Source organism: Dendrobates tinctorius, unplaced genomic scaffold (assembly GCF_039654945.1).
Source record: "Dendrobates tinctorius isolate UK_male_01 unplaced genomic scaffold, ASM3965494v1 ptg000138l, whole genome shotgun sequence".
Classification (NCBI taxonomy): Eukaryota; Metazoa; Chordata; class Amphibia; order Anura; family Dendrobatidae; genus Dendrobates; species Dendrobates tinctorius.
In genome coordinates, this window is record NW_027361806.1 from 21,263,167 (window position 1) to 21,288,496 (window position 25,330).

At 44.5% G+C, this 25,330-nt stretch overlaps 1 long non-coding RNA gene across 1 annotated transcript in view; it reads left to right on the forward strand.

Annotated features, from left to right (window-relative positions):
* LOC141048793 (uncharacterized) overlaps positions 1 to 25,330 on the forward strand; it is a 44,512-nt gene that overhangs the window by 8,650 nt on the left and 10,532 nt on the right. Inside the window, exons 2-3 of the long non-coding RNA XR_012220149.1 lie at positions 13,949 to 14,172; positions 18,909 to 19,035. This is a non-coding gene — a long non-coding RNA (uncharacterized lncRNA). The remainder of the gene's footprint in view (positions 1 to 13,948; positions 14,173 to 18,908; positions 19,036 to 25,330) is intronic.

Genomic DNA, 25,330 nt, shown 5'->3' on the forward strand with positions numbered 1-25,330 from the left:
AGGACGTCTCTCGTGCTGCCCCAGTTTTCTGGAATGCACCCCAATCTGGTGAATTCCCAGTAGCCACAATTTCAAACATTCCCTAAAACACATTTCGCTAGACTGACCTATGACTAATCTAACTAACTATCCCGTGTTCACTCTTCTCTCTTGGTAGCACTTTGTAGTTGTACTTGTACAGATATTGGCCAGTGACCGGTTCATGCAGCGTTATTTGAATTCCCCTATTTAGTTTACTAATGACTGGACCTTAATAATAATAATCTTTATTTTTATATAGCGCTAACATATCCCGCAGCGCTTTACAGTTTGCACACATTGTCAGCACTGTCCCCGATGGGGCTCACAATCTAAATTCCCTATCAGTATGTCTTTGGAGTGTGGGAGGAAACTGGAGAACCCGGAGGAAACCCACGCAAACACAGGGAGAACATACAAACTCCTTTGCAGATGTTGTCCTTGGTGGGATTCAAACCCAGGACTCCAGCGCTGCAAGGCTGCAATGCTAACCACTGAGCCACCATTCTGCCCATAACACAGAACAGTGAACACAGAAAGCTGCCAATCAGTGGTGGAGCGGGGTTATACAGGGTTCAGCATTCAGAGAACTTCAAGATTTACAGGAGGCAGGAGATAAGAGTGACTGAATAAAAATGGCAAGCAAGTGAAATTGCTCGAATCAGAGCCTATGCCCCTACATCATAATACTCAGATTACACAGTAAAAACCTGCCGATAGATTCACTTCAAGATCTGGATGACATGTAGATTTCTCTGTTTATTCCAGAGCAAAAGTTAGCCAAAAGACAAACAGTATTTGTTCAGTTTTTTGCCTAAGTATTTGTAAGCCAAAACCAGGAGTGGGTAAAACATGCAGAAGAGGTGCAAATGTTTCTCTTACACGACAAGCACTTTACATTTATCTTTTGTGTTACCCCTTTGTCCTCACAAGAACTTACAATTTATGAGGACAAAGGGGTAACACAAAAGATAAATGTAAAGTGCTTGTCGTGTAAAAACACAGCAATTTACAGTAAAACCACGTACATTTTATAATAACCATCAATATAATGTCCAATAAATATACGAAAAAATGGCACTTCACCACCAATTAAATACTCAAATCCAAACTTATGATAAAGAAGGAAAAACTGAAGAGATACATAAAACAATCATTTTTATTTAAATATGAATATAAAAACCAAAGAAATAACAAGTAAAAAAGCAGAATGCCTCAATAGAAGGACGAACCAGCTATCACACAAATAGACCAAAAAAAAGAAAAATAATCCATATGAAAAAATACTTAAATACTCCTAAAAGTTGATACACCCTTAATTAGACTATAGCCTTAAATTATGCCATATAATTATACCCAATAAACAGAAATCAATAAAGTGCATAGTGCAAACAGAAATCTCATAGGCATAAAAATGGGCAAAATACTAAAGTCAGTACTGGGATAAAAGCCAAGGTAAGCCCTCACTTTGGGAGACAAATATTGCACATCATATAAAAAAAATAGGTCAAAAGCTATAATAAGCTAGACAGGTAAATCACCGATATGTGCCATTAGACTTATAATGCATACATGAAAAAAGCCCTCAATGTAGGGTAACGATTCACCTTTTTGTGGAGCTGGGCTAAACGTCCATATACCCCGACGCGCATTTCACCGCTAGGCTTCTTCCTTTGTCTCCCAAAGTGAGGGCTTTTTTAATTGTTATTTCTTTGGTTTTTATGTTGAATCTATTTTATTGAGAAAAATTTGACATATAACATACAAGACATAAGATTATACACCAAGCCGTACTAGATTACGGCATCAATGGTTCATGTTCAACAACAATTTGCACGTAACCTGTGGAGGTGTATTTCAAATAACAAAGATAGAAAGAAATTAGAGTAGGAGGACTCACAGGAAGTATAGAAAGAAAAGAGAAAAGGGGGGGAGGGTGAGGGAAAAGGGGAGAAGTGAAAAGGAGACGGTCTTCAGATCTCCGAGCCGGCTCCTAAGAAGCGTCTTCGACCAATCGAAGTAATCCAGGAGTTTCCCTGAACACGATTCAAGGCTGCCATATTCGGATCAAACGGGAGTTATCTCCCTCCAGTTCAGCCATCAACTCCTCCATACGAAAAATGTCTGTAAATTCTGATAACCATTCTGCCATAGTTGGCAGTGTCGTCGTACGCCAGTGGCGTGGGATCACCATCCGTGCCGCAGTAATACAAAACCGGAGAAGGCTCTTCTTTTGAGTGGATATGGAACCCGGGAGAATTGATAGGATGGCAATTTGTGGGGAGGGAGGGACATATTTTCCAGAGATCTTTGGGTAGGCCCGAAACACCCTTTCCCAGAAGGGTCGCACAGCAGGGCATTGCCACCAAATGTGGAATAGCGTGCCTCTCTCCACTGTACAGAGCCAGCATGTATCATCTACTGTCGGGAAAATGGACTTCAATCTAACGGGGGACAGATACCACCTGGTCAGTATCTTAAAATTTTTCTCCTGTGCGCCCCCAGCCGGAGACATTTTATGTGTAAAGAGAAATGCTTTGTCAAGGTCTTCCGCTGAAAATTTACAACCCATCTCTTCCTCCCACGCACGGACGTAACTTGGAGCCATGTCCGAGTCTCCTGAATGAAGTTCCTTATATAAAAGAGAAATCAGATGAGAGGGAGGGTCCTGCAGTTGTAATAAAGCTTCCAACCGTGTCGTGGGGGGGCGAGAAGTACGGTCGACCGAACGTCCCCGTATAAACGATCTCAGCTGATTATATTCCATCCAGGAAAGTGACCTATTGGGAAACTTTACCCATAAAGCATCCCATGTCGGAAAATTTCCGTCCACCAGTACCTGTCCCAGTCGTAAGTCAGAACTCCTATGCCAACCTAAAAATTGGTCTCTGTGACATCCTGGAGGAAAATCCGGGTTACCAAATATTGGTGACAGCAGATTCAGAGTGCTGATCAATTTCTTTTTATGTTTAACACGATTCCAGATCTGTAAAACTTCTCGGGTCAAGAAACCTGTTGGTCCCTTAAAGTCGTTTGCAACCGGTTCAGTGCGTCGGATCCATGGAAGATGGCGCAATGGGACACCAAAAGATGTCTGTTCCAAATGAACCCATTGTTTAGAACGGTGGCCGAATTGCCAGTCAAACAAACATGCAAGTAGGGAAGCTCTATGATAGAGTTCCAGGTCGGGAAGGCCCGCACCACCTCTGGGCTTCGGGGCGGTTAGAATAATGTATTTGAGACGAGGTTTAGATGTCTGCCAGATGAAGCGGATTAACGCAGATCTAATGGTCTGGAAGAATGTCTTCGGTGGTACAATCGGAACCGCATGGAATAGGTATAAGAACCTGGGAAGAATATCCATTTTAAATGAATTCATCCTGCCAAACCACGAGATGCTCTTCCGTCCGTATTCCCTCAACCGTTTCAGAGTCGACTCCAACAGGGGAACATAGTTTAGTTTATATAGGTCAGTCGTGTCAGTAGGGATCTGAACGCCCAAATATTGAATGGCCCCGGTTTTCCACCGAAAGGGGAAATTTCCCATAATTCTTGTGAGTTTTGTCTGTCCTAGGGATATGTTAAGGGCTTCAGTTTTCTGAAAGTTAATTTTAAAATTACTGACTGCTCCATATTTTTGGAACTTTTCCATTAATGATGGGAGGGTAATATGTGGCTGGGATATATACAGTAGGAGGTCATCCGCATAAAGAGGACATTATAATGAACACTGTCTACCCATAGACCGTGCACACTGGGGTTCATCCTGATCGCCACCGCCAAATGTTCCATAACTATTGCATATAAAAGGGGCGACAAAGGGCACCCCTGCCTGGTCCCATTCCCAATGGTCATAGAGTCCAACATTGCTCCGTTAACCTTAACCCTTGGCGAAGGCCCAGAGTATAGGGCTGCAACCCTATGCAAGAAGCGGTTTCCCAGGCCCATCTGTCGTAGGGTCGAGAACATGAAGCCCCAGTGTACACAGTCAATGGTCTTCTCCGCATCCATCGACAGCACAACCAACGGCTTACATTTTGATTTAGCATATGCAGTCAAGATGAGAGTCTTACCTATGCCGTCTCTCGCCTCCCTTCCCCGCACGAACCCCACCTGGTCTGAATGTATTACTGAGGGCAAGAGAGGAGCCAGTCGGTTCGCTAGGATTTTTGCATATAGTTTTACGTCAACATTAATGAGAGATATTGGGCGGTAGTTTGTTACTATTTTAGGGTCCCTCCCTGGCTTCGGTATTACTGTAATAAAAGCCTCCAGAGATTGTGGAACGAACGGAGACTCAACTGTGATGGAGTCAAACACCCATGTCATAATGGGGCTAAGTTGTTCTCGAAACATCTTATAAAAATGAGGGGAAAACCCATCCAGTCCCGAGCTTTTACCAGCCGGGGCATTTTGGATGGCTTCATCAATCTATTTGGTCATAAAGTCCGAGTCTAATGGAGTAGTTGAATCTGAGGCCAATGTAGGAAGGGCAGTGTCACGTATATAAGATTCTATGTGTGGTTGAGGATCTAAGGGTGATTGAGGGGGACAATCTCCGTTGATGTTATATAATGTATGATAATAACGCCGCATTATGTCCAAAATTTCTGTCGGGTTTGACGTCGTTCGGCCCCCGTTCTGCTGGAGAGATGAAATGTATGTGGTCTGATTACGTGGGTGTAAAAATCTAGCCAACAGACGTCCACATTTGTTAGCTTGACAGTATAACATACTTTTAAAGCGGTTTCTGTGGTGTCGGTATTTTTCATTTAGTAGGGACTTCAGATCGTCCCTGCATTTAATCAGGTCAATCAACGTTTCCGCCTCCTTGTTCGTCTTATGCTTCATCTCTAATGTCAATATTTTTTCCGTCAAGTTTATAATTTCTTTACTTTTTATTTGTTTCAAACGAGATCCATGTTTAATGAGAACCCCTCTAAGGATGCATTTAAGGGCTTCCCATTTAATAGGCATGGCAGTAGTATCATGTGCATGGTCTTGTAGAAATTCTGCTATGGTAGACTTAATGTCGGCCACACAAGTATTATCTTTTAAAAGATTATCGTTTAATCTCCATGTCCACTGTCGCATCACTGAGTCAGGAGGACTAATGTCCAGAAACACTGGAGCATGATCCAACCACAGAAAACTCCCGATAGAAGGTCTTGGGTTCCAGGCCAGCGCACAATGACTAAGGAGAAAGAAATCTATCCTACCATATGAGTTATGTGGTGTGGAAAAGAACGTATAGTTTATCTCATTTGGATTACAGAGTCTCCAGACGTCAGTGAGCCGTAAATCTTGGAGGTCCCTTTTCAAAGAGGACAGCTGACGAAGAGATAAGTAAAGGCCCCGTCACACATAGCGACTTACCAGCGATCCCGACAACGATATCAACGTGTCAGGATCGCTGGTGAATCGCTATGTGATCGCTGGTGAGCTGACAAACAGACAGCTTCACCAGCGATTAGCACAGCGACGCCGTGCGTGCGGCATCGCTGTGTTCAGAGCTGATGCATGTCAAAAATAGAATTAAAATAAAAAATATTGTTATTCTCACCTTCCGACGTCCCGCGCAGCCTTCCCGCCTCTCTCCACGCTCCGGTCCCAGTAATCCTTTGCGAGAATTACCGCGATGACGTCCGTTCTCACGGGATCGCGAAGTCTCGCGGTCATTCTTGCAAAGGATTACTGGGACCGGAGCGTGGAGAGAGGCGGGAATGCTGCGCGGGATGTCGGAAGATGAGAATAGTAATATTTTTTTATTTTTTTTTTATTATTTTATCGCTGATCGCTGGTCTCCCGCCTGTCACACACAGCGATGCGTGCTGGCCAGCGGGAGATCAGCGACGAAAGAAATGTTCAGAGATTTCCCAGAACGATCAGCGATACCGGCAGGGGGGCCGGTCGCTGATCGCTGTCACACACAGCGATCTCGCTGGTGAGATTGCTGTTGTGTCACAAAACTTGTGACTCAGCAGCGATCTCGCTAGCGAGATCGCTATGTGTGACGGGGCTTTAAGACTTTGCTGCCGTGGAGTCTAGAGTCGGGTTAAGAGTCATGTTAAAGTCACCTCCCAGTATAACCACCCCTTCAGCAAACAGCCACGGTCTTCAAGAAAGATCTAGCAGCTCGTATTTGGTCTCGGCTGGGGGCGTACCAACCCGCTATAGTATATGTGGTTGAAAAAAATCTGAATTTTCAAGATCACGTATCTGCCCTCCGCATCGACCAATGTGTCCAATATGGTATGTTGGAGGGATTTATGGAGCGCTATAGACACCCCACGGGATCGTGAATTCGGGTTAGCACTATGGAACCAGGTTGTGTAATATCGATCGTGAATATTAGGAATATGTCCGACTTTAAAATGTGTCTCTTGTAAAATTAACACATTTACTCTTTTCTTGTGCATGCCATATAAAATATGTGACCGCTTCTGCGGGGTATTAAAGCCTCTAGTATTCAAGGAGCCCAGTGTTATCTTTTGTGCAGCGGTCTTACCCGGCAGTATATCTGTAGTTCGAGGTCGAGGATGTAAGTTTCGGCTACAGGGATGGATCGGCTTCGCAGTCCAAAGCCCGCTGTTGAAGAGGGAGAGAAAGCTAACAAGGGAGGTGGGTATAGACAAAGAAAGTAGATAAAAAGTTAAAAGAAGACAAAGGTAAAGGAAATTTAACGAGTGTGGATAGACACACTCCAATGGACAATTTAACCTGTTGGAAGTAAACGTTAATAGCTGCGTGCCTCGGTGGCAAAACAGCGCCTCCAGGGCTTAAGTGTACAGCAAAAGAGTAGTCGGAGACACCGTCTCCCCCGGTTCCCAACCCCGTAATGATCTAACAGTCGTATTCCCTTTATATTGAAAACTTAACAGGTAAAGACCATGTATATTTTATCTTAATTATAAACGAGTGAAACATACCCCATGTCTTAACCAGTTTCGTTATTGTAATGTCCACACGTTATGAAGAATTCAAGGTATTAAACTTTAGATATCTTTTATTCTTCGTCCTCCAGCACACAGCATAACAGTTGCATTACCATGCTACACAGAAGTGAAACTGAAACTTCCCTTCTCATCCCTCTTGTCTCCACCCCCCAAGTCCCATAAGTCTGGCTTGCTTAAAGAGACAGATCTAATTATTATACATTACATCATCCCCTTTTTTTTTTTTTTTTTCTATAAATAACCCATATTACTGATAAATGCAACAACATGAAAACGTCCAAAGAAATCATGTGTCCGTTTAGTCTTATTTGTTCAATTCCAAGACCAGAGAAACAAACAAAAAAAAAAACAACAAAACTGTAGTTACACTTCTTCAATAAGCCTCGATGGAGCTCTTCTCTCTCGTGTAGGATAACGTCTGGGCTCATTGAGAGGGTTCATTATTGATGGACCAGCTACCTCTTGTTGGTCCTCTCCACCATCAGATACCAAATCTTCCACCAAAGAGAGTTCATTGTCATCATTCTGCGGTATGATTTTAAAATATGAAGAATTTCGCGTTATGGAGTGTCCATCTCGTTCAGCTGTGATCATGCTGCCTTTCCTTTTAGTAACATAATATTTTGCAGGACCATATACAGGTGAGGTCTTGTTGGTTGGTCTTTGACGTACCACCACGACATCCCCTCTTTCGATGGCACTTGACTGTGTCCTTCGCCTTCTGTCTGCATAACGTTTCATGGCTTGTTTGTTGGAGAAATCTGTGGATCTCACTGAGGAGTCACTCGGTCGGGGATGGCTGGTCACATCAGGGAGACGTATACGCAGGGTTCTGCTGAACATTAAACGAGCTGGAGCAGCATTAGTAGTGGAGTGTGGCGTATTGCGGTAATTACGCATGAATTTGTATAATGACTGTTTCAGTGGGATGTGCTCCAGGCTCGCTGCCTTGATAAGTTTCCCCAGAGTGCGCATAAAACGTTCCACAATTCCATTGGCTTGCAGCCAGCAAGGTGTGATTTTCCTTTGATTGAATCCCAAGTATTCAGAAAATTGTGTAAACACATGTCCATTGAAGGGAGGTCCATTGTCTGTTTTGACCACTCTTGGAATACCATATGCCGAGAAAATGTCGTCCAGCTCCGGTATGACATTATTAGCAGATGTTGAAGAGATAAATGAAATGACAGGGTATCGAGAATATTCATCAATTGTTACGAGAATGTATTGGCCATTTGGCAATGGTCCATATATATCGACTGCCACTTCCTCCCAGACAGCAGTGGGTAACGGAGACATTTGTAATGGCTCTAAGGTTGATGATGGAGTGATTAATTGACAAGTAGAACAGCGTCTAATCTTTTCTTCCACCAAGTGATCCATATTTGGGAACCACACTTTTTCTCTGAGTAACTTCTTTGTGCCAACAATTCCTAAATGACCTTCATGTGCTATCTGTATGACTAAGTTACGCAAAGTCTTAGGTACAACTAGTTTGGTACCTCGAAGAATGAGGTGTTCTTCAGTGACTGATAATTCCTCACGTACGTTTGAGAATAGTTTTAACTCTTTCAGATCAATCTCAGAATCAGGAAATTTTTCCTTTTGAATTTCATGCCACCTTCGATTTTGGATGATTTGTATTAGGGCACAGAGTGTCTTGTCTTTTGTTGTTTCATTTATAAATTGATCAAGAGAAAGTGCTTTTGGCACGGCATGATCTGTAACAAAACGTAGGTATTCTTCAATGGAGGAATGCACAGGTATATCATCATTAGTAGGATGTCTTGAAAGATAATCAGCCGGATTACTGTATTTTCCAGGTTTGTGAACAATTTTATAGTTGTAGTCCTGTAGACGTAGGCCCCATCGTTCAATTCGTGCAGGCATTTTTGCTCTGGGATTTCCAAAAATTGTAAGAAGTGCTTGATGATCTGTGACAATGGTGAAGGGAGCTCCATAGAGAAATAAGTGAAAGTGTTCACATCCCCAGACAACTGCCAAGCTTTCTTTTTCAGGTTGAGAATATTTTCTTTCAGTGTTTGTTAAGCTCTTACTTGCATAAGAAATGATGTGAGGATTTTGATTGTTATCCTTGTACTGTGCTAGAATAGCACCCAGTCCCACGGGACTGGCGTCCACAATCAGTTCAGTTCGAAGAGCTGGATCAAAATAAGCCATAGTGGTTGTCGAGCAGAGTTCATTTTTAATTGTTTCAATAGAGGCCTGACAGTCTTGAGACCATTGAAAAATACAACTTTGTTTTGTAAGTTCCCGTAGTGGATTGCTGATTGTTGAAAAATTCAGAATATATCTAGCACAGTAACTTGCCATTCCAAGGAAAGAACGCACTTCACTAGCATCCTGTGGAATTGAGGCTGTTCTAATAGCTTCCACTTTCTTGGGGTCTGGTTGTACTCCTTTTGCCAAGAAGATGTGACCATAGAATTCTAATGAACCCTTGTCCAACTCGCACTTCTCTTTGTTTAAAGTGAGTCCAGCAGAAAGCAGACATTCGAAGATAGCATATAGAGCACGATTATGCTCAGCTTGAGTTTTACCAAAAACCAATATGTCATCACTGTAATTAAAGGCATTTGGGATGTGTTGAATGACACTCCTTATTGCATCCTGAAAAATTTCTGCTGCTGAGCAGACTCCAAAAGTCAATCTTTTGTATCTTCTGAGGCCCACATGGGTGGAAAATGTGGTCAAGTATCGGGACTCTGGACTCAGTTCTAATTGATGATATCCCTTATTGAGGTCGAGCTTTGAGAAGACGGTGGCTCCATTTAATAAATGAATAATGTCATCAATCGTAGGTGAGATATGTCTTTCCCTCTGAATAGCGGTGTTGGGCAGGCGCATGTCAACACACAGTCTCACTTGATCAGGAGTCTTTGGTTTTGGAACTACCACAAGTGGAGAGACCCACGGAGTGGGACCAGTAACAGTTTCAATAACGTCCTCATCCATGAGCAATTGGAGTTCCTTTTCTACCTTCTGTCTCAGGTGAAATGGAATACGCCTGTGAGGCTGGGCTACTGGACGAACATTGTCATCCACATGAAGGTGTACTTGAGAGTCCTTTAGTTTTCCCAAACCACTAAATAGGGAGGGAAAGCTGTTCACCATAGTTTGTACATCCATATCCGCAGGGTCAGTTATGGTATGAATAATCTGGATGAGCCCTAGCTCCAAGGCAGTGTGATAGCTGAGAAGACATCCTCCCGATCCTTGTAATGTGTGGAAAGTGGTTTTCTGCCTGTTTTCTTTATATCTAATTTCAGCATCAAATTGTCCCATTATAGCTAGAGGTGTTTTAGATCCATAAGGAAAGATTTTAGTCTGCACTTGTTGTAAGACTGGCCTTGTTTTCAATTGTTCATATGTAGTGCCATCTATGATATCCACTGAAGCTCCTGTATCTATTGTAAAGGTAATGTCAGTGTTGCAGATTGAGAGTGTAACACAGGGAGACTGTACTGAACCAGTGACAGAGGTAGTGAACACATAGTTCTCAGTCGCAGACATTTCTTCTGTGTCCTGATTTATCACTTTTACATCTGCAGATTTTGTCATAGGCAGCGGAGGCTTGTAGTGCGCTGATTTGCAAACAGCTGCAAAATGATTCCCTTTTCCACATTTACTGCAGGTTTGTCCCATAGCTGGACATTTGTTCTGGTGGTGAGGGAAATCCTGTCCACATCTATAACATTTCTTCTGTTTCTGGGCTTGTTTGTCTGGTAAACTTTTCTGTTTGAGATTATGCACATGTAATTTATCCCCATTCTCCATTACAGTAGCCTGATGATCTGCTATTTCTATAGCACGGGCCATTTTGAGCAAATCATGTAGAGAGATATCCTGCTGCAGAGCCTTACGCCTTAGGTTATTAGACGAGCAGGTGACAATTATTTGAGTTAGGATTTCATCATCTACATCTGTAAAGGCACATCCATGTGCTAACTCTTTCAGCCGTGTGACATAAGTGTCTATGGACTCTTCTGGAAGCTGCTTGGCAATCCTGAATTTATATCTTTCATATCTGATGTTCTGTTTGGGGTTGAAGTAGCCAGTGATAGCTTTAGTGCAGTTGTTGTATGTGTCTGTTTCTGCTGCAGGTAACGTACTGTATATGTCATAGACTCCTGTGCCTGCACAATGCAGGAGCAAAGCTCTCTTTCTTTTCTCCTCCTTTATGTCCATGGCTTCTAGGAAATTCTCAAATCTGTTTAGCCATTTTCTCCAGTTATGGGAGAGATTAATGACATCAGTCATATCAAACTGTGGGAATGTGTGCAAGTAGTCAGCCATGATAGAGTCTCTCAGTGGTGCTGGCGTGTGAAGCGGTAAAATAGAGTCCGTGCTCACAGCAGTAGGTGATTATATCCCATCCTCGTCGCCAGTTGTAATGTCCACACGTTATGAAGAATTCAAGGTATTAAACTTTAGATATGTTTTATTCTTCGTCCTCCAGCACACAGCATAACACTTGCATTCCCATGCTACACAGAAGTGAAACTGAAACTTCCCTTCTCATCCCTCTTGTCTCCACCCTCCAAGTCCCATAAGTCTGGCTTGCTTAAAGAGACAGATCTAATTATTATACATTACAGTTATCAACAACACTGATATTATTTTAGGCACCCCATTCTGTAGCTCTGAACCAGTATAATCTTTTAGACAATGAGTTATCCCTCAAAATATGACACCACAAAACAATCTCCAGTTCAGGACAAATCAGTCAGCCTCTCCTTCTGCCAGTTGTATGTGCCCCGGACCGTTGGGCCGTCCCCCGCAATGACGCTGCTGCTGAGGGTTCTGGCCTCTTCGGGGATCCTCTATTCTATAAAATGATGGTAAGGATGGCCAATCAGGAATATCCACTTCAGTTACATCCAAGGCGGCCGAGAATGCCAGAACTCCTAGGATGACTTAAACGATGCACTCTGCCTCTCCTCCGAACCCGGAGACAAAACGGGAATCCCCAAGTGTAAGGAAGGTCGTGCCGCTGCAGCTCGTCCAAGAGAGGGCGAAGAGCTCTGCGTCTCTGTAGGGTCCATCTTGGCAAATCTGGGAAGAGCTGTATACGAGATCCCGAGTGGTTTATGGGTTTTACTCTCCTGGCTGCTCCCATGACCGCATCTTTAAGTTGGTACTTGTAAACCCGGCATATCACATCTCTCGGTGGGTCTTGCTCGCCGGGACGTGGGCCCAGGGACCTATGGGCGCGATCCAGTTCCAATGGGGCATCCTGAGGCCTATCTAGTACCGAGATAAAAATGCCTCTCAAAGTGGTGTTCAACTCCTGGGGGGGTAAAGATTCGGGCAATCCCCTTACTCTTATACTATTTCTGCATCCCCTGTTCTCAGAATCATCCAGCATTTCTGCTAGAGTTTGCAACTGTCTAGCTTGAGCGGCTGTGACAGATTCCTGAGCCTCTATTCTTTCGTTCAAAGAGGCTAAAAGCTGGTCATGGGATTCCACTTTCTCACCACATTGTTGGATATCATCCATCTTTTAGTATGGAAAATTCATCCTTATAGGAGGATTCCAAACGGGCAATGTACTGCTCCATATCCTGCTTCGTCGGGATATCTTTTATCGTATTGTATAATATATTGAAATCAGCTCCCATGGGTGCTGCGGAGTGTCCTGTCAAAAAAGAGGACATCTTCCCACACTGCGGTGTCAGGGATGCCTCTGGCCGATGGAAAGGTAGAGGAGCTGCCATAATATATGGCAGGCCTCTTTGAGGAGCAGGGGATACTGTGGTATCTGCCTGTCCTTTCGTCATGGGGTCTGCTCCCCCTGTTGCTGCAGAGTCATCTGCGGTATCCATGTCGGCGTCTGGGGGGACACTGCCACCTCCCTGTGGTGTGGGGGGTTCCGCATTCATCTCCCCCGGGTTCCTGCCCGGCCCACCGACTTGTGGTTGCGCTGGCCCGTCCGCGGGGCTCCCCTGTGAATGATGGGTCTCCCGGGGCCCAGTGGATTTATTCTGGGGAGAGCGCCTCACTGTCTGCGGGGCTCCTGCGGTCGTGTCACCAGTTCTCCCAGGGGGCCCCCCTACAGTCTTGTCTCCCCGGACTGTTCTCCCACCACCTGCATCTTACTTCCTGTTGGCGGTGGGGCCTGCTACGCTCTGCTCGCCGCATCTGTCATGGCGCCCGCGGCCTCCCTTCTTCCCGCTCCTGTAAAGTAGCGGGAAATGCCTTGGGGAGCACTGTCGGGTGCAGAAGGGCCTGCGGATGTGCTCCCCCTGGTCCTCCTAGCAGACACCTGTGCATGGGGTATGTATTTCGGGCTCTGTTCGGGTCGGTCACCGGTGTGGGAGTGGGAGCTCTCCTAAGTGCGTCCTCACTCCTTTCCCGCCATGCCACGCCCTCTTTCTTTGGTTTTTATATTCAGATTTAAATAAAGATGATTGTTTTATGGATCTCTTCAGTTTTCCCTTCTTTATCATAAGTTAGGATTTGAGTATTTGTACATTTTCTAATGCAGTTTTTAACCATGCAGTCAAAATGTCTCATTAAAGTACCTTTAGTAAATCAGGGTGCGGGGAGTCCACGCTGGGATCATAATAGCCAAATTTGCTACAAACACGATCCCACACTGATAATATTAGTATTCTGGCATATTCTAATAATGTTAAATCTAATCTTGTTTGCTATCCTTAAGTACAGAATAGCAATACAACAGTCTAAAGATAAGAAGCAAGTGACCTGACACTCGCTAATGATCATATTGATAAGTGAGAGCTGAGTCAATGAGTTATGGTATATATTGGGTGATGTGAATGCAAAATATACAATAAGAGGATTTTTCACAGAAGATTTCAGCATCTCCATATATTAGTCCTTTATTACCATCCGATGTGAGAGGCCAATACGGCGCCTTCTGCTTTAAACTGAAATGAACCTCAAGTCTTTTAAAATATAGTTTTTTTTCTGCGTGTTTTTCCCCACAGACTTTGATGAAGATTTTGAAGTTGAGGAATACAAACCTGATGAGAAACATAATGAGGGAGGACGGGAAGATGATCAAGTGAAAGAAAAGTCAAAGTTCCCTCTCGGATGATGAAAAAGAAGATATGAACCAGGGATGGAGAAGTAGTGCGGCATCAAACGCTGCACCAGAGGCTTCTGACAGCGCGGGAGATGAAAGGGATGGGCGCTGTGACAGCGACTGCGGGTATAAACACAGTTAGTTACTTTCTTACTATTTAACATTTCATTACTAAGATTGCCTTCTCTACATTCATCCTTGCATTGCAATGTTGTTTACTATAAGGCGCCATCATTTTCAGGTCTAAAGTTCACTGCACAGTGCATTTCCCAATAGATCTGTATAATAACATCATGTTCCGGATACAGAGCTTCAAATCCTCTGCATCGTGCGAGTAGATTGATACAATATTGACCTCTCGCAGTCACCACTAGGGGGAGCTCACTGCATACTCTGTTATTGTTTATTTCAAAGTATATATAAGGTAATATATAGTCATTTTATCTTAACTTCCTCTATTGACTGCAGGAAATCAGATTTTTCATTTAAGTTAGGTCCTCCAATACTTAAGTTCTGCTACTCAGCTCTGCTACATCCAGGCTTCCACTACTCCAGTTCTGCTACTCAGCTCTGCTACATCCAGGCTTCCACTACTCCATTTCTGCTACTCAGCTCTGCTACATCCAGGCTTTCCCTACTCCATTTCTGCTACTCAGCTCTGCTACATCCAGGCTTCCACTACTCCAGTTCTGCTACTCAGCTCTACTACATCCAGGCTTCCACTAGTCCAGTTCTGCTACTCAGCTCTGCTACATCCAGGCTTCCACTACTCCATTTCTGTTACTCAGTTCTGCTACATCCAGGCTTCCACTACTCCAGTTCTGCTACTCTGTTCTGCTACATCCAGGCTTCCACTACTCCATTTCTGCTAGTCAGCTCTGCTACATCCAGGCTTCCACTACTCCAGTTCTGCTACTCTGTTCTGCTACATCCACGCTTCCACTACTCTATTTCTGCTACTCTGTTCTGCCACATCCACGCTTCCACTACTCTATTTCTGCTACTCAGCTCTGCAACATCCAGGCTTCCACTAGTCCAATTCTGCTACTCAGCTCTGCTACATCCAGGCTTCCACTAGTCCAGTTCTGCTACTCAGCTCTGCTACATCCAGGCTTCCGCTACTCCAGTTCTGCTACTCAGCTGTGCTACATCCAGGTCTCCATTACTTAAATTCTAATGATCAATTCTGCTGCATCCAAGTCTCCTTTTTCTCCAGTATTTCTACAATGCTCTACTACATACTGGCTTTCATCACTCTAGATCTGTTGCTCAGCTCTGCTATATCCAAGTCTCCTGCTCCACTTTCACCACTCAGCTCTGCTACATCCAAGTCTCCACTACTCAAGCTCTGCTACTCAGCTCTACTTCATCCAAGTCTCCTTTCCTCCAGTACTCTTATGCTCTGCTGCATACTGGCTTCCACCACTACAGATCAGCCGGTTCAGGTTCAGCACACCAGCGCAGCACAGCTACATATCAGGCACTGTGGGAGATGTGTGTCGAGTGTCGGCTCACCAGGGCGGTATAAATGTGTGTGCACATCAGTATAATACTGTACCTGTTGTAAATAGGCAATTTGTGGTAATGTTGTTGTTGCCTGAGCATTACTGAAAGACTAAGATACAGAATGTCAGAGGTGGAGCTGCCATCAATCTGAGGTGATGTGAAACACAGGAAGAGGACGTGCGGCCATACTAAGGACAGACTGAGAACAGGGAGAGGACATGAGAATCCAATGACATCCTCTCATGGAAGCATCTCACAGAGAGCAGAGCAGCGGCAGCGTGGAGCTGATGGTGTCCATGATCAGAACCTGTCCAGATGTGTGGACGTTTCTACCAGGATCGCTGCTGAGAGACGGAAAAGGCCAGGACCTAATGTCAGAGTTGTTAGACGCCCCAGAGGGGTTAAGTCACAGTCAATGGATACCGTTCACCTGCTGCATCCATCCATATACACCAATTATTTGTCCAGAGCAAACCTGGGTCAATAAGAAAGCTACGACCCACTGAGGTTGACCCAGTGAGTACCCGCAATCACACCTCACTACATTCTGGTGCCAAAATACTCAAGACTCAGATAGGGCCTAAAGTTAGACAGTCAATATGCCTAGCTCTATCCATCTGTCTATTACCGGGAAAATAGTGACATTAACGCCAGAAGTCGCACTGCTGAATTTCCCCATATACCATGAGAAGAAGACTACCTCTGTCCTTGCCCTCAATATAATTGCCGCAGCCAAACTTCTCATCCCTACTTACTGGAGATCAATCCTAATTCCCCTGCTTCAGCAATTATTGACAAAATAGACCAATTATACCATATGGCCGAAGTTATAGCCTTAGTGAATCATACACAGGCGTCCTTTGAAGAGACCTGGAGCCCATGGAATCTTTTCAGATCTAGTCCTTGCCTTCATCAAGTGTGCAACCATAGCTAAAAATAATTTCATTCTGAAGTGATGTCAGACCTCCCCCCTCCTCTTTCTTCTTTTTTACTCTTCGCCCCTCTTGTTTTCTATCCCCAACTCTAATACTGTTATATTTATTTTTGCTTGTACATTAAGTGTTATACATTATACCCTCATGGGTTTCTTTAATTGACTAAGAATTTTCTTGTTAATGTCATTGTACCTTCAATATTTAATAACAAGACAATTGAAAAGATAAGATAGGCATATTGACTGTTTCAGGCCACGTTTATTGCCAAAATCAGTGTCCGGAACTTCCAGATTTGCTGCCACATTTTCTGTTTGTTCTGTAATTAAGAATTCTAATCCACGTCTAGGTGTTGACACGGCTCGCAACGGACTTCAGACCAAATTTTAATTTCTTTTTGTTTCAGGAGAGAGTTTCTGAGGAACATTATAGTACGGGATAATTTCTCATCATCGATAGATCTTACACGGCTAAATGGCCATTGCAGTTGGTTCACTGTTAGGGTATTTTCGGTATAGTTGAGGACAGACTATTCCTCGGGACGGGAGAGGAATATTGGTTCAGGAGATACAGGTAATTGATTGTAAACTGTTGTGCTGTACAGCAGGTGAGCCCGTACACTACACTCATATAAATCTCCCAGTTATCAGGGTGTGGACAGGTAACCAGTTTTGACCAGCTTGCCAGTAGGTAGATTTATAGAAAATATAGTAGGTACAGATTGGGTGCCACTCTCTACAGCACGAGGGTCTGTATAATGTTTTGAATGTTTTCCATTTTCTGGTTGAATCATCAACATGTAAAATAATTACGGTGAGTGAACTGTGTAGGAGTCGGTGTTTTCGCGCAAGACTTCAATGTATCCTGAGGAACACACCTTACAACTATGACTTACAACCGCACCATTAGAGACGCATCTACACTGCTGCATTAGGGCCACCTGTCCATGATTCATAAGGATACAGCCAGGTGGTGCTACGGTGGTGAGGTGGCAGTGTAGCCGAAGCTCTGTCCACCAACAGCCACATGTTGGGAAACAAAGTTGTGCAACAATTGGCCACCATAGCAGAATTTCAGCAGTATTCGGTTTGAGTCTGCATAAAACCTGGTCATCCGGACTAGAGGCTTCAAGAACCCATCTTATCAGTCTGCACGTGACACTACACCGAGCATCTTCCTTACTTTGGAGGACGCAGTATGTTGTGGTATTACACATGGTGCTGCATGTATTTCAAAGGAAGCCATGTCATCATAAAATAATGGCCAAGCCAACTGGTGGCTTCCTACATTGGTGACAACTATTGGTGGGTCAAGGGGAGAGGGTTCCTGCTGCAGCTTGTTAGGAGTCAACGCTAATGAAAAAAGTCTCTAAACCAACCATCATCCATAATAAATGACATAAAACCAGTTCAATGTTCTATATGCAGATTTAATATGCAAATAAAGTCTGTGGAGCCTCATTTAAGAGTCTCAAACATGGGACTAGCCAGGTCTTCCTCCAGGGAAGGACCCAGCCAAGGAGTGGCTCCTTTCGGAAACCACCATTACCACCATATTAAGTGGCCCTTTAAATCAATATCCAGCTCTTTACGAGTTTACAGATATGACAAGGGAAATACCAAGGCCAGGTACCCATCCACAGACAGCTGTTTTGGGGTGTTGCCCCTCATCAGTGTGGAGTAGGATTCTGGCTAGGTGGAAGCAATGCCTAGTAGACCAACATCACGAAACAATCACTGATCTCAGGGAGACCAGTCAAAGAAAACACTGCGGCAGCCGGCAAAGGCGCTCAAACACGGGACTAACCAGATCTTCCTCCAGGGAAAGACCCAGCCAAGGAGTGGCTCCTTTCGGAAAACACCATTACCACCATATTAAGTGGCCCTTTAAGTCAATATCCAGACTCTTAAATGAGGCTCCACAGACTTTATTTGCATATTTGTATTTCCCAGGGAGCATTGCACCTAGGATTTCACTGATTGAGCGCCTTTGCCGGCTGCCGCAGTGTTTTCTTTGACTGGTCTCCCTGAGGTCAGTAATTGTTTCGTGATATATACAGATTTAATGGAGGCCATTTATGCACTGGTCCAATGAGTAAAGTACCGCCATTGCGAGCTGCTGGGGCAATATATACAGAGCCATGAATGGCAGCAGAACGCGGCTTATATAAGTTATTGGCACTTTTCAGATCCATTCTAGTTTGTTACACTGCCCAGTACCTCAGCAGTCGTCTGTATATTCCACATATTTTCCCATTTGCATCTCTTTACCATATTTATTGCAATCCTCAAGGCTCAGTATTGACACATAGAATAATGAAGGATTCACAGACGGCTCAGTTTTTTTTTCATTACCTCCTTACTGAAATTCTCTTTCCTTTGATCTCGGCGGCTCCTTTGATATTGTATTTTCCATATTGAATAGGAAAACATAGAGCAGCTGACGAGAAAATGAACTCAGCTACGAGGAAAACCCAGAACGTCTACAGAGAACCTAGAGTACTGCGGCAGAACGGTCGGACGGAGGAAGGTTTGGAATCAGAAATCACACGGTAGACACCACTTTTGATTAGGTTCAATAATTGACTTGGCGTTTTTTGGGGGGAGCAATTTCACCATTTTTCCTAAATTTTTGATCGAAGGTGAATAAATCTGCATGTTCTACAATTGATTATTTATGCAGTCAGGCAGTCAGCACCTAAACACAACTACACTGGGTGCAGAATTATTAGGCAAATGAGTGTTTTGATCACATCATCCTTTTTATACATGTTGTCTTACTGCAAGCTGTATAGGCTTGAAAGCCAACTGCCAATTATGTAAATCAGGTGATTTGCATCTCTGTAATGAGGGGTGTGGTCTAATGACATCAACACCCTATATAAGGTGTGCTTAATTATTAGGCAACTTACTTTCCTTTGGCAAAATGGGTCCGAAGAAAGACTTGACGGACTCTGAAAAGTCAAAAATTGAGCGATGTCTTGCAGAGGGATGCAGCAGTCTTGAAATTGCCAAACTTTTGAAGTGTGATCACCGAACAATCAAGCGTTTCATGGCAAATATCCAACAGGGTCACAAGAAGCGTGTTGATAAAAAAAGGCGCAAAATAACTGCCCATGAATTGAGGAAAATCAAGCGTGAAGCTGCCAAGATGCCATTTGCCACCAGTTTTGCCATATTTCAGAGCTGCAACGTCACTGGAGTATCAGAAAGCTCAAGGTGTGCCATACTCAGGGACATGGCCAAGGTAAGGAAGGCTGAAAAATGACCACCTTTCAACAAGAAACATAAGATAAAGCGTCAAGACTGGGCCAAGAAATATCTTAAGACTGATTTTTCTAAGGTTTTATGGACTGATGAAATGAGAGCGACTCTTGATGGGCCAGATGGATGGGCCCGAGGCTGGATCAGTAAAGGGCAGAGAGCGCCACTCCGACTCAGACGCCAGCAAGGTGGAGGTGGGGTACTGGTATGGGCTGGTATCATCAAAGATGAACTTGTGGGACCTTTTCGGGTTGAGGATGGAGTGAAGCTCAACTCCCAGACCTACTGCCAGTTTCTGGAAGACACCTTCTTCAGGCAGTGGTGCAGGAAGAAGTCGGTATTGTTCAAGGAAACCATGATTTTCATGCAGGACAATGCTCCATCACATGCATCCAAATACTCCACAGTGTGGCTGCCCAGTAAAGGTCTAAAATAAGAAAAAATAATGACATGGCCCCCTTGTTCACCTGATCTGAACCCCATAGAGAACCTGTGGTCCCTCATAAAATGTGAGATCTACAGGAAGGGAAAACAGTACACCTCTCCGAACAGTATCTGGGAGGCTGTGGTGGCTGCGGCACATTGCAATGTGGATCGTAAAGAGATCAAGCAACTGACAGAATCTATGGATGGAAGGAAGGTGAGTGTCATCGTAAAGAAAGGTGAAAGCTATATTGGTCATTGATTTTTTTTTTGTTTTGTTTTTGAATGTCAGAAATGTTTATTTCTAAATTTTGTGTTGTTATATTGGTTTACCTGGTGAAAATAAACAAGTGAGATGGGTATAGATTGGGTTTTTATTAAGTTGCCTAGTAATTCTGCACTGTAATAGTTACCTGAAAAAACAGATATCCTCCTAAGGCTGGTTTCACATTAGCGCATTTTCAGCGCGCGCACGGCCGGGGGTAGCTCCGCCCCCGAGCCGGCTCTCTGCCCGGCGTGCCCGCCCCTTGCTTGTAGCGCCGCCTACTAGCGGACAGCGGCGCCTGCGATCGGCGCACCCTATCTTTAGCATAGGGTGCGCAGATCGTGCGCAGGCCGTGCGCTAGTTGCGCTTTGACCTGCGCTGCACACTTTTGACGGTGCGCCGTGCGCGCCAAAATCCGAAAAGTTTGATTTTGGCGCGCACGGCGCACCGTCAAAAGTGCGCAGCACAGGTCAAAGCGCAACTAGCGCACGGCCTGCGCACGATCTGCGCACCCTATGCTAAAGATAGGGTGCGCCGATCGCAGGCGCCGCTGTCCGCTAGTAGGCGGCGCTACAAGCAAGGGGCGGGCACGCCGGGCAGAGAGCCGGCTCGGGGGCGGAGCTACCCCAGGCCGTGCGCGCGCTGAAAATGCGCTAATGTGAAACCAGCCTTAGATAGCCAAATCTAAAAAAAAAACCCATTCCAACTTCCAAAAATATTAAGCTTTGATATTTATGAGTCTTTTGGGTTGATTGAGAACATAGTTGTTAATAATAAAAAGAATCCTCTCAAATACAACTTGCCTAATAATTCGGCACACGGTGTAAGGGCCAGAAAATTGCAAGTGGCTCAAAGCAACACTGTTCCTGAAAAATTAAAGATTGTTTTCTTAAAAACAATCTTTTTTTATACATAACTAGCTTTGCCCATGATAAATTTTCACACATTGGTCGTCGGGGGCGCAGGCAATTTCAGAAAAAGCAAGCTGGTCATATGTAAATGTATTTCATGAGATGATGAACACAGACAGGTATTTATATATGTAGATTGGTAATACAATAAATTGCTTTGATAAGCAGAGGCCAAAAAATGTTTTCCGGTTGAGGTGCCACCTGCAGGTCATTGTGTCTTTCTGCAGGTTTATGAAAATGAATATTTAAACTATTTAGTGTCAAAATTGTGAGTGTGTGGGTTGTTTGGCTCTTTTCTTGCTGAAGGGAGCAAGTTTACCTGTCAAATGGTATATCATGTGTGTTTGTGGGGCGAAGTAATCCGCAAAAAAGCAGTGCATGTTTACACATGTGTTGGTAGTGTGCTTTGGGGTACTGTGGTGCCACCTGCAGGTCATTTTTCCTTACTGCAGGTTTATGAAAATTAATGTTTAAACTGTATTTTGTGATAAAACTGTGGATGTGTGGTTTGTTTGGCTATTTTGTTGCTGAAGGGGGCAAGTTTACCTTTCAAATGGTGTATCATGTGTGTGTGGGTGCAGTATGAACGGAGTTACAAAGGACTCACCGAAAAACAGTGTTTAGAAATAAGAGAATAAATTCTGGACCATGATTTTAGCGCTAACTATTGAGAACATAACGTAGAGAATATGGTCAGAAGATGTACAAATTGTAAAAAAAAAAGGGTTTGTCCAAAATGGTCACACTAAAACAAAAGTAATACAGTCAGATGATTAAGCAGGGTCAGGTCATGTATGACCCCAAAGAATGTGAACAGTAGTTATTATCTATCCACAAGAAAGTGATAAGTGTATGATCACTGGGGGGGACCAACAATTGGAACCAAATAATGGGGTCCCGCTGGTGAAGTGAATGCTTGTTTATGGCTCTATTCACTTCAGGGAGAATGAAGGATCCCCTATCTCCATCATGACCATAGAAGTGAATGGATTTGTGCTAGAGCATGCAAACTATCGCTCCATGCACACATGGGATTTTGTAACCCTCTTTATAGGGATTAGTGGGCGACCCAGTGGTTGTAGTCCCAGCTATCATACATTTATGATATCACTTATCCTATGGATACACAAGGAAAGTATGTAGTGGGTAAACCCTTATAAGGTGGCACTCACACTGACATAACTCAGAAGTAATTGTATATTATGTGACCCAAGAGGTTCCAAGATTCAGATCTTCGACACATTTTGGTGTATCGGTTCTGATTTGCAAATTAAGATTTCACAATTCCACAATGTAGATCAAAAAAGCAAAGAATCCTTTTCATCTAGCAGTTCAGTAGATTGTTCCTCAAGCAAAGATGACTCGAATCAGAACGAAAAGGCATTGACCAGAAAATAAAACTAATAAGTACATGGGCAACCATAACTTAGACAAGGATTTGAGTTGGAAGAGCCAGAAGAGGAAGACAAGGAGGTGCTGGAGACACATCGTGAGGAACACGAGACCATTGTTGATGAGAACATCAAAGGTTATAATGATGTAGATGAACCACAGTCTGGCAGACCGGAAGAGGACAGAAAAACTGTCTGATTCTTGATAACGAGCAGGTAAATGATCCTAGAACCTTAGGTCACATGGATGAGAAGGACCAGACTGAGGTGGACGATGAGCTATAGAGTAAGCTCATGACTGATAAGTATAGAAGGCAACCTACGTTGTGAGATCCTGTATGCCACATGTGCCATGATACCTGTGTATTTACCCCTCAACCCAGATGTTACCTCCAGTACAGAGTATGAAGGGAATTCTTCTAATAGCTCCAGATAAGGCTACTGTATGTTCACATCGGACACCAAGGCCCCACTGACTTCCAACCAGTGAGGTGTCCATTGTTTTGCTGCTCTTGAAGTGTGATCTTTACTGGGACTCAATCTCACACTTTGTAGTATGGCAGATAGAGACTTTAGCAGTGATCCTAAGTCCGCACTGCTAAGTGTTATGAATGAGTCACCGGAGGAGGAAAAAACAAAAATGCAAGCTAAGTCCAGAAAACCGGAGAGGTTGGTAGCTAGCGGATTGCAGACCCCTGATCCTATTCACAACAACTAACAGTAGCCGTGGAGCGTTCCTACGGTGGTCCTAGACGCCTCTTCACAGCCGGAGAACTAAATAAGCCTAAAGAAAGAAAGGGGAAATCTAAACTGCCCCAGAGCAGACCCCAAAGCAATAGACAGCCCCCAACATGTATTGTCGGTGAAAACAGATGACAACAGAAACACAAACAGAAAGACAGGCAGAGCAAGCGATGGGGCCCAACTAACTAGATAGGAAAGGACAGAAAAGATGCTGGCTGCAATCCACAAAAACCCTACCAAAAATGTCCCAACACGTCTGATAGGAAAAACGGCCCTGAAGTCACTAGACTTCAAAATCCCTATATTAGCACTCCGATATATTCTGAAGACAGAGCAAAAGAGATTTAACAGATCAGGGACAAAAATGGAAATTCAGCAAAGCCCCAGCTGGGGCTGGCAGAACACAAAACTAAGCAAATCAGACAAAATCTCATGGAACAATAACAGAGCAAAACTTAGGTTTAGAAGACAGGAACTGAACTGGAGGCCAGAGCTCAGAGCAGATAAATCACCAGCAACCCTACAGGGCGTCGGCTGCCTTATATCCACTCAGAGATTCCAGATGTCCAATCTGTTAGGCGTTGGATTCCGGACACTGCACAGCGGGAATCCAGAGCCAGACATCCAGCGGTCTCTCACTCTCCTCCGACCGCTCTGGGTGCTGCTCAGCAATCACGGCGAGCCAGGCGTGCTACTCAGACTTGCTCTGACAGCCTGGATGTTGCTGCCACCTCTGGTGCAGCAATGGTAGCGCATCCTGTTCTGCAGGGAACTGCTCCAGAGGCTAAGTCCTCATGCCGTGCTACTGGGCATGCCCGCAAGGTGACCTCTCACTGGAGAGCAGGGGTCACATGCTCAGGTCCTGCATCGGATCTGATTCGTCCTTTCCAGGGTACTGGAAGGTCCCAGAAGTGCATGGCTATAAAAAGCCCGCATGGCGGCTTGGCCATGCGCTAGTGTAGCATATTATGCTGTGTGTGTATGGTGACGGATGTGTGGACTGGTGACTGACTTATTATGAAACCCCTTCCCTTGGATAATACGACTGGTGACTGTGTGTTGGGTTAGTCAGCTCCAGGTTGTGGCAAGCGACATGCCATTGTGCGATCCACGCCTACACTAGCGTCCGTCGGTGCCCGGTTCTCTGCGCTGACGCTTGCGGCTTTAGCTGCCACTGCGCTGCAATACCAGCAGCTATTGGTGTTCGCGGCTGCAACGCCACACGTCGGCTCCTGTGACGTTAACAGTGCCAGCGCCTTTGCATATACTTTTGCCAAGCGACTCTGTGTCTCAACAGAGCCGCTCCTAGCGTTCGGGTGACGTTAACCTGTGCGCACTATGGCACCTTCTGGTGCATCTGCCATTGTCCAGCAGCGGTCTAGTCACCTACCGCACGGTGGACCCCGGGCGGCGAACGCGCCTCCTATTATTTATATTTGGTGCGTTCCGCCGACCCTAACACAATCACAATCCACCTGTTCAGGTGACAGGTCTCTCCCATCCAAATCAATTTCACCACCTCCCTTCACCAGCAGAGGGAGTTCATCGGTCATCAAAGGTGAAAAAGAAAATGAGCTCACAACAGCTAAGTATAGGAGGATTTTCTCAGTCTAAAGATGTAAATAGCATCCTTCATCTTTACATGCACATTGTTCTGGTGCATAGAGAAATATCTCTATATGGCCGGGGTCATACTTGCGAGTGTGATGCGAGAAACTCGCACAAGTCTCGCATCAATACCCGGCGCTGCCGCCGACACTCGGGACCGGAGTGTGCGGCTGTATGTATTTCTGTGTATTTCTATGCAGCGGCACACTCCGGTCCCGAGTGCCAGTGGCAGTGCTGAGTA